This window comes from Balaenoptera borealis (assembly GCF_965194805.1).
Source record: "Balaenoptera borealis genome assembly, chromosome: 10".
NCBI classification, from domain to species: domain Eukaryota; kingdom Metazoa; phylum Chordata; class Mammalia; order Artiodactyla; family Balaenopteridae; genus Balaenoptera; species Balaenoptera borealis.
The window spans coordinates 54,844,761-54,855,466 of record NC_138874.1 but is presented as its reverse complement, the minus strand read 5'-3'; positions in this window follow the sequence as shown (position 1 = coordinate 54,855,466).

Here is a 10,706-nt window from a genome sequence, read left to right as displayed (position 1 = left end):
GCTCACATATATGGTCAAATGATCTTTGACAAAGGTGCAATGATGACTCAATGGGGAAAGGACAGTCTCTTCAACAAATGGTGTTGGGAAAACTGGGTATCCATGTGCAAAAGAATGAAGTTGGACCGTTATCTTATACCATATACAAAAATTAACTCAAAATGGATTAAAGACTTAAAAATCAGACCTAAAACTATAAAACTCCTAGAAGAAAACATAGGGGAAAATCTTCAGGTCATTGCTCTTGGTAATGAGTTCTTGTTTATGACACCGAAAGCACAGGCAACAAAAGCAAAGATAGGCAAATGGAGCTACGTCAAACTCACAAACTTCCATTGCAGGGGGCACAGGTTCGATCTCTGGTCAGGGAACTAAGAGTCCCACATGCCCCACTGTGCGGCCAAAAAAAGAAAAGAAAAGAACTTTTGTGCATCAAAGGACACAGCAGAGTGAAAAGGCAGCCTATGGAATGGAGAAAATATTTGCAAATCATATATGTGATAAGATACCCAGAATATCTAAAGAACTCCTACAACTCAGTAACAAAAAAATCAAACTGATTAAACAGTCCAACAAGCATATGAAAAGATACTCAACATCACTAATCATCAGAGAAATGCACTTCAAAACCACAAGATGTCACCTCACACTCATTAGGATGGTTAATATTTGGGAAAAAGAAAATAACAAGTATAGGTGAAGATGTGGAGAAATCAGAACCCTTATGCACTATTGGTGAGATTGCAAAATGGTACAGCCCCTGTGGAAAACAGTATGGAGGTTCTTCAAAAAGGTGAGAATGGGACTACCATATGATTTAGCAATCCCAGTTCTGGGTGAATATCCAAAAGAATTGAGAGTAGGGTCTCAAAGAGGTGTTTGCATACTCACGTTCACAGCACATATGAACGTTCCTGTTCATTCATAATAGCCAAGAGATAGAAGCAACCCAAATATTCATGGACAGATGAATATTAATCTTTAAAAGGAGGAAAATCCTGTCATATGCTACAACATAGATGAAACTTGAGGACATTATGCTAAGTGAAATAAACCAGTCACAGGACTTCCCTGGCGGTCCAGAGGTGAGGACTCCACACTTCCACTGCATGGGGCACGAGTTTGATACCTGGTCAGGGAACAAAGATCCTGCATGCCTCACAGCATGGCCAAAAAAAGAAATAAACCAGTCACAAAAAGACAAATACTGTATGATTCTACTTATATGAGTTACCTAAAGTAGTCAAATTTATAAAACAGAAAATAGGATGCCGGTTACTAGAGATTTGAGGGGAGGAGAAAGGGGAGTTGCTGTTTAATGGATACAGAGTTTCAGATTGCAAGATGAAAACGTTCTGGAGGTCTGTTTTACAACACTGTGAAAATAGTTAACACTACTGAACTCTATACTTAAAAATGGTTAAAATGGTATATTTTATGTGTTTTGTTACCCCACACACACAAAAGCAAATTAAACTCTAAGAAAGTAGAAGGAAGGAAAACAAAAAAATCCTAAAGTTTATAAAGGAGAAATTTCTGTGAAAACAGTGATCTGTGGATTAGCCCTACACTATGGTTAAATGTGCTTTTTTGTGTACACGGGACAACATCTTTATACATGTTTTAAAGTTCATCGCTATTATTGCTGATGCTCAGGTCAGCATTATAATGTACAGATAAAATATATAAAAATAAGAAATCACTATGTTCTTTATGTGAAACTAATACTGTAAGTCAATTGTACTTCAATAGAAAGGAAAAAGTGGAAATACTTTTCCATTTTTCATTAGGATGTCTGTCTTCTTATTATTGAGTTTATTAAATATTTTGGATACAAGTTCTGTATCAGAAATATTAATTGCAAATATTTTCTCCCAGTGTGTAGCTTCACTATTTATTCTCTTAATAATGTTTTTGGATGACCTGAGAATTTTGGCTTTTACATTTAAGCATGTGATTCATCTTGAATTAAATTTTGCAAATAATGTGAGGTAAGATTTGAGGGCTTATTTTTGTCCACATGGTTCCAGCACCATTTGTTGAAAATAATTTCCTTTCCCCATTAATTTGCTTTGGTGCCTTTGTCAAAAATCTATTGACTATATAATTATGGATTTATTTCTGGACTTTTAATTCTGTCTCATTGATCTGTTTGTCTATCTTTGTACAAACCACATTGTCATGATTACTATAGATTTATAGTAAGCCTTGAAAGTAAGGAAGTGTAGTTACTCCAAATTAGTTCTTTTTCAAGAGTGTTTTGGTTGTTCTAAGATTTTTGTGTTTCCATATAAATTTTTGAATTGTTAATCCACTTTTTTTTAAGCTGCTGTGATCTTTATTGGAATTGATTGAGCTCTATTTGAGGAAAATTGACATCTTAACAATACTGAGCTTTGCAATCCATGAACATTGTATATTTCTCTATTTATTAAGGTCTTTTTAAATTTCTCTCAGCAAGGCTTTGTAATTTTCAGTGTAGAGAGCTTATACATCTTTTGTTAAATTTATTCCTAAGCATTTATATTTTTAATAATATTGTAAATGGAATTTTAAAATTTCATTTTCCAATTGTTCAATGCTTGAGTGTGTGTGTGTGTGAGAGAGAGAGAGAGAGAGAGATTGCTTTTCTATGTTGACTTTATAACTTACAACCTTGTTAAATTTCTTTGATAATGTCCTCCCTTCTCTTTTCTCTCCTCTTTTCCTGAATCTTCTATTAGTCATATTGGGCTTCCTGATTGATTTTGTCATTTTCTTACTTTTTCTTTACTATTTTCCATCTATTTGTCTTTTGGTTCTCCTTTCTAGGTGATTTTCCCTGATTTTATGTTCCAGCTCTTAGAACTTTTTTTTTATTACTGTGTTATGGTAAACAGCTTCTAAGATGCTCCCCAATGATCCATATCTCTGTGTAGTCCCTTCTCAAATTCTATCAAGGTTGGTCTGTATGACCAACAGAGTAAGGTGGAAGTGATGATGTATGACTTCTAAGCCTGCTTCTGACTTGCTCTTTTCTGGATCAATTACTCTGAGAGAAGTCAGCAGCCATGTCATGTATCCCAATGGAGAGGCCCACATAATGAGGAGCTGAGGCCTCCTGTAAACAGCTAGGACTAACTTGCCAGCCAGGTGTTTGAGCCATCTTAGAAAGGTGACCCTCCCACCCCAGTCAAATCTTCAGATGACTGCAGCCCCAGCTAACATTCTAACTGCAATCTTATGAGGGACCCCCCCTGACCACCTAGATAATCCACTTCCAAATTTCTGATCCATAGAAACTATGAAATAATACATGTTATTTTTTTAAATTTATTTTATTGCAGTATAGTTAATTTACAAGTTGTGTTCATTTCTGCTGTACAGCAAAGTGATTTAGTTATGCATATATATATTCTTTTTCATATTCTTTCCCATTATGGTTTATTACAGGATATTAAATATAGTTCCCTGTGCTATACAGTAGGACCTTGTTGTTTATCCATTCTATACATAATAATTTGCATCTGCTAATTCCAAACTCCCAGTCCATCCGTCCCCTACCCCGCACCTTGGCAACCACAAGTCTGTTCTCTATATCTGTGAGTCTCTTTCTGTTTCATAGATAAGTTCATTTGTGTCATATTTTAAATTTGATATATAAGTGATATATGATATTTGTCTTTCTCTGTCTGACTTACTTAGTATGATAATCTCTAGGTCCATCCATGTTGCTTCAGATGGCATTATTTCATTCTTTTTTTAATGGCTGAGTAATATTCCATTTATATATGTACCACATCTTTTTTATCCATTCCTCTGTCAATGAACATTTAGGTTGTTTCCATGTCTTGGCTATTGTGAATAGTGCTGCTATGAACATAGGGGTGCATATATCTTTTGGAATTATAGTTTTTTCTGGATATAAGCCCAGGAATGGCATTCCTGGATCATATGGCAACTCTATTTGAAATAATACATGTTTATTCTTGTTTTAAGCCACTAAGTTTTGAGGTAATTTATCACATAGCAATAGATAACCAATAGATGCTATTATATTTTTGATTTCCAAGAGCTCTTTCTTATTCTCTGACAGTCCCATTTTAATAGCATGTTGTCCTTGTGAAGATAAAGAAACAAAATATCCAGTAATCAACATATAAACATCTAAAAATGTAGATTTGTGCATAAATCACCGATGTAATTTCCTTTATGTCAAATCACATATCAAGTAGCTGAATGATCATGATCGTAAAGTCCCTAGTTCCTATGTACCAATGATAACTGATAAATAATTACTATTCCATTATAAGGTGAGAACATAACTAATAAGACTGTAGTCCACAAATAATCATTGATTTAGTGCAGTGGTTCTCAAGAGGGGCAATGGGCATTTGGCAATGTCTGGAGACACTTGATTGTCAAGTCTGGCTGAGTGCTACTAAGATCAGAAATGCTGCTAAGCATCCTGCAATGCACAGGACAGCCCCCTACAACAAAGAAATATCCTGTCCAAAATGTCAATAATGACAAGGCTGAGAAACCCTGGTTTAGTATAAACCTAAGAAGACAAACAGAATTCTGAAAGATCAATCGTATTAATATTTTAAGCAGTGATTTGAGTGGTAAAACAGACTACGTGCTGAGGGAATGGAGACAAAAAGCTTCTGCAAAATCAATCATCCCTTTCTCTTTGCTGCCTTAGCATTTTGTTTATAACTATTATAAATTGGAAAAAAATCTATAATGTAATGTATTACAGTTATTTATTTGTTTCCCCCCCTACATCGTGAGTAGTCTTAACTGTTTATTCCTGGGGTCTTGGTCCTTAGTAGGTTTTTGTTGATTGTATAATATGAGAAAAAGTGACTGTGAGTTAGAGAGGTACAAAAGGTACAAATTGAAAGAAGCCCAACCCCTTCCCTTCCCTCAAACTCTATAATTATGGCAAATGATTGATTGATAAATAGAACCCAAAAGGTAAAGGAGTAAGAATGAGAAAGAACATGGGTTATATACTATTTCCCCTGTGTGCCTGATAATTTTTTTTAAATTTAATTTTATTTATTTATTTATTTATGGCTGTGTTGGATCTTCGTTTCTGTGAGAGGGCTTTCTCCAATTGCGGCAAGTGGGGGCCACTCTTCATCGCGGTGCGCTGGTCTCTCTTGTTGCGGAGCACAGGCTCCAGACGCGCAGGCTCAGTAATTGTGGCTCACGGGCCCAGTTGCTCCGCGACATGTGGGATCTTCCCAGACCAGGGCTCGAACCCGTGTCCCCTGCATTGGCAGGCAGACTCTCAACCACTGCGCCAGCAGGGAAGCCCTGCCTGAGAATATTTACTTCTATCTATCTACCTTCCTTTGTGCCAGGCAAGACTAACATATTACATTCACTCTCACTTGATCCCTGTTAAGGCTCTAAACTCAAGCGCAAAGGCTGTCTGGTGTGTCTTTGTTCCCCTTTGTATCTTCAGTGCCTAGCACAGTACCTGGCCATGCCAGGAATCTTTAAAACAATCTTATGAAGTAGCTATAACACATGTTCATGATTACAATTTTTTAGGGGCTTTGAGCTAATCGTATCACATGTATTGCCTCATTTAATCTTCACCACAACACTATGGGCAAATACTGTTAACCTATAGTACAGATAACGATAACAGCTTGTAAGTTTATTCATCACTCAATGACATTGTTCTAAGCACTTTACATACATTAATTTATTTAATCTCAACAAACCTATAAGGTAGTCACTATCATTATCTTCATTTTAAAGAGGAGGAGACTGAGGTACAGAGAGGTTAAATGAGTTAACTCATCTGATGTTACCTAGTTAGTGACAGCTTTGAACCCAGGTGATCTGGCTTCAGAGGCCACACAATTAACCCCTTCACAACATTGCCCTCCGTAGACAATATTAGCAAAATTAAGTAACTTGCCTTAAGTTACAAAGCTAATAAAGAGTGAAATTGGTATTTAAGCCAGGACTTTGAAATTCTAAAGCTCGTACTTCTTTTATTAATCTAATTACCTCTCTAAAAATAGAAATTTTCTTTGTGGCAAGTTTAAGATCTTTCTTAGTAAAGGTGTCATTTTTTGATAAAAATCAGCCTAGACTATCTACCCCTTCTTCAAATGTGTAAAACTTATCACTTAACTAGAAAATGCAAAACAGTATGTATATTTTTCTAAACCATGTCTTATTTTTTCTGCTATGTATTTTTGGGGACCCAAAAGATAAGTCTCATGACAGTAACGTCCTACTGGGCATAAAAACTCGCAAAGTTCCTGTTAAATAATCACAGATAAATTTATTAATGGAAAGATTAGGGTATAACTTAACAACTATCACCAGAAGTAAAATGCTATAAAGATAATTCCTATGAGTTGTGTCCTATGAGATGCAAACCCATAGAGGAAATTTATCAGGGAGTGTCCTTCGGATCAATGCCTGTGGAGGATTGGAAGGAAGCAGGATTAGACAGGAATAAACTGAGCTGCAATGGAATCACAATATGGTGTCTTCGTGTGACACCATAGAGAGTTCTGAAGCAGTTGTCCCTTCAGAGTTGTCCCAAGTGGAGCATGAGGTCTGAACCTTTATACCCCCACATAGATGAGTCTTTGGCTGTGAGCTATCCTGGGAACGGAGCATGACCTTGGATGATGTGGCTTCTTCATCTAAGAAGTTGTAGCTATCAGCCAACCTTACCAGTACCTGGAGGAATAAGTCCTCCAGTTCTAAAGGGGGAATCTGGGCAACACAGTACAGCACAGCATCCATAACAGTCCACCTTTGTGCCTCTTAGATCCATTTGCTTCATATAAATTCTGGAAGCCGCTTTTTCAGGACACTGGAGGGTTCTTAGGGAAAACTTACGAGGGGAGGGTCAGTGGAATGAACTGCAGCTGCTTCTGCTGCAACTGGTAACAAGATATAATCAAAACTCGTCAAATTCCTCCTTTGTTATCAATGTAGTTTTCTCTCATCCGTAGCTAACACCACTACTGGTCTAGATGGCTTAGTTGGAGGATTGACCCAGATCTTCAACCATGAGGATCTGAGCCCCTGGTTACCATGCACTTCTCAGGCCTAACTGCTAACTTTATCCATTTACCATCAAAACTGGGTAAGGAAGTACTAAGAGAAGCCTCAGTAGGTCACCTGGATTTCAAAGATAGTCCTCCGTGTCCCCATTGTGTAGCAGCAGCCCTCTCTCCTCCTGCTGATCAGGTCCATTTCCCCCACCTAGATGGTTACTTTTTATTGACTGTTCATCCCTTGGCACAAAGGGCTTAAAGTGCCTGAATGATGAGAACCATAGCTTAAAGTTCAATAGGATTCTTACTGCGTCCCCTGGTGGAAACATTTCCCCAAGGGTACCATAACATCTAAATCTGCAAAACACAGTTGCAGGGATAGGAAGCACAAATTCCCCAAGTAGCCTTGATGTTAAGTGTGTCCTAGCCTACTTCCACTCCTTGGTTCCTGGACTCATATATTCTCCACATATTAAGGGCACAGCACAATATAGAAGTTACTGATCTGGCATGTATACTGCATCCTGGCAGTTGGTGTGCCAACCTCGGTATATCATATCCAAGCTTGTACCTCAGCTGTGCCTTCGATAGACCCTTCTATCATTCTATAATGTTGGTGGCATCTAGGGTCACCAGTGGATCCCATCGTCATGTGCCACTGCTGAATCTCCTTGCTGTAAAGTGGCCTAATATAGTCAACCTGCCTCCAAAGTCTCCTTGAAGAATGGTGCCATATCAGCGGCACAGCAGTGAGCTCTGTTGCTAGCATATGGGACATTTGGCAACATCAGTAGCTAAAGTAGCCTTGGTCAGTGGGAACCCATGCATAGTCTCCCTCTCTGTCGTTATGGCTACTCCTCCATTAATTCATTGTGCTCTCATTAGGGTAGCCTGTGACAGAGTCTGACTAATACCTGCCCGTCATTTAATCTACCTAGTTGTTAGTACCTCTTCTGTACTGGATGCTTTCTGATTGGCATTGGCATTTGACACAAAGATTTTCACACTTTGCATCTTCTCTCACTGGTCCATTCATGTGCCTTTACCCCAGACTTCTTACTCCCCAGTCTTCCAATATTTTCTATTTTAGGCCCCTTATCAACTTACCAATACATTTACCACTACCCATGAAACTGTGTATATCCTAACCTTGGGCTACTTCTCTTTCTACACAGGGTAAATGACCAGGTATGCCACCTGAAGCTCTGCTCATTGGGAGGATTTCCTCTCACAGCTATTTTCAAGGCTACCCCTGATTGGCATTTCAGTGCAGCTGCCATCCATTTTTGACTTGAACCTATATAAGAGGCCAACCCACCTATGAACCCAGCTTGATCTTATTCCTGCTTTGTCAGTCATAAAGAACACTCTCTACCCCCCACCATACGGCCATAGTTTTGAGCTGAGGGAGAGATGTCAGTCCATCAGTGGCCCATGACATGGGGGTCTGGATGCAGGCTCATGATCCATCGATACAGTGGACCACTGTGATATTCTGTGAGATGTCCAGCTAGTCCAAGTGTCTTCAGATTATATTATGGCAGAGGGTAGAAGATTTAACATAGCCCTGAGAATAGACTAAATGTATACTGTTATCCGTTCCAAGAGAACATAACCTGTTTCTGATTCTCCTTTTTGATAGGGATGGAAAAGAAAGCACTTGCCAGCTCAGTGCCTGCCTACCACATACCTGAAGCTGTGTAACTCTGCTCCAGCAAAAGTACTATATCTGGCATAGCTGCTGCAAGTACAACTACTACTTCGTTGAATTTGTGATAGTCTACTCTCACCCCCCAGAATCCATCTGGTTTTTGCAAGATCCAGACTGGTCAATTAAATGGAGATACACTGGGGACTAGTATCCCTGCATTCTTCAGGTTTTTAAAGGTACTACTAATCTCTGACATTCCCCCCAGGATGAAATGTTTTTGATTTGTTGGCAGATGGGAGTGGGTAGCTTTAGCAGTCTCCACCTGGTCTTCCCCATTGCAATAGCTCCTATCACACAGGTCAAGAAGCCAATGTGGGGTTGTGCTACCAATTATGTCCATTCTAATTACACATTTAGGGACTGGAAAAATGACCACTGTGAGCTGGGTCAAGATTCCATTTAATACCTGATCACCTAATGCCCCACTAACAGGGAGGCCATGATGATGCTTTGGATCTCCATGTATCAAAGTTAATTAGACCCTGTAACTGACTGTCCTTGAAATGTCTGAATACTCTCCTTTCCCCAGAATATAGTACCTGAGTTCATGGCCATCAGTCCCTTTGGGTAAGCATTAGAGGAATCAGTGCTGTATATACTTGCCATGGTGTCACAGGGTCTTATTCCAGAGCACCTAACCTCTCTTTTAGTCAGTGGGTTCCAGGTCTGAAAACTGGCTCAGGTAAGGAAACTGGAGCCAACTGTTTGATTAAAGGGTTGCAACTTTCAGTCCCACCCATGACCTCCAGGGAGGGAGAGATGGGAGAGGGGCTAGAGATTAAGTTCAATTACCAGTGGCCAATGATTTAATCAATCATACCTATGTAATGAAGACTTCAAAAAACCCGCAAAGGACAGAGTTCAGAGAGCTTTTAGGTTAGGGAACCAGAAGCTTCCATGTGTCACCGTGCCAGGCCCCAAACTCCACGAGGACAGAAGCTCCTTTGTTCGGGACCTCACTTCGTGTATCTCTTCATCTAGCTGGAGTTATACCCTTTTATAATAAATTGGTGATCAGGTAAGTAAAATGTTTCTCTGAGTTCTGAGAATTGCTCTAGCAAATTAACTGAACCTGAGGAGGTGGTCATTGGAAGCTCCAATTTACAGCCAGTCGGTCAGAAGCACAGGTAACAACCTAGGTTTGTGATTGGCATCTGAAGTGGAGGGAAGCCTTGTGGGACTGAGCCTTTAACCTGTGGAATCTGATGCTAGCTCCAGGTAGATAGTGTCAGAATTGAGTTGAATTGTAGGACACCCAGCTGGTGTCAGAAACTTTCTGGTTGGTGTGGGGAAATTCTTCACCCCTACCCTGCCAACCCCACCCCCTCCAACACACAATGGAATTGGGTGCAGAACTGTTACTAACTATCTTACCTCTGAAGATGCCACTCTATAACTTTGCCCTGCATTCCATTCTGACCTTCCTCATTATGATAATTGTACCACCTGGCTTCTGATGGCTGAACACCTCCACCTGTCCTCTATTATTTTGGGACCCCCCCCCCCCCGCATCATTCCCATTGCTATTTGTGAACCCAATTCTGTAACAACATTCTACCATCACCTCTGCCCTTTAGAGGAGAGCTACCACTGATAGCTCAGAGATGCTGTCCCTCTTACCAGCATATTCTTCATTACTTTGGCCTTCCTTCGGAACAAAGTCATTTGGTAGGTTTTTAGGGCTTACACAAACTGTCCATTCTAGCATGCTAACTTCCTTAAACTTTTTGACCCCTTTTCCACTGCCTGCCATAGGAGTTCTAGCATTTCTACTTAAGAGGAGCTGTCACTTTTTCCAAGCTGCTAAGAGCCATTCTAGAAGCATGTCAACACCTTCTCCCGGAGTTCTTGCCAGGGTGATAAAACCTTTATCCCAGAAGAGTACTTCTGTTGCAGGAATGGGGACCCCTTCCAGGGCCCGAGAGTGGGCTCTTGTCTAACACTAAGAAGTGAATTGTCTGAGGAGATACACG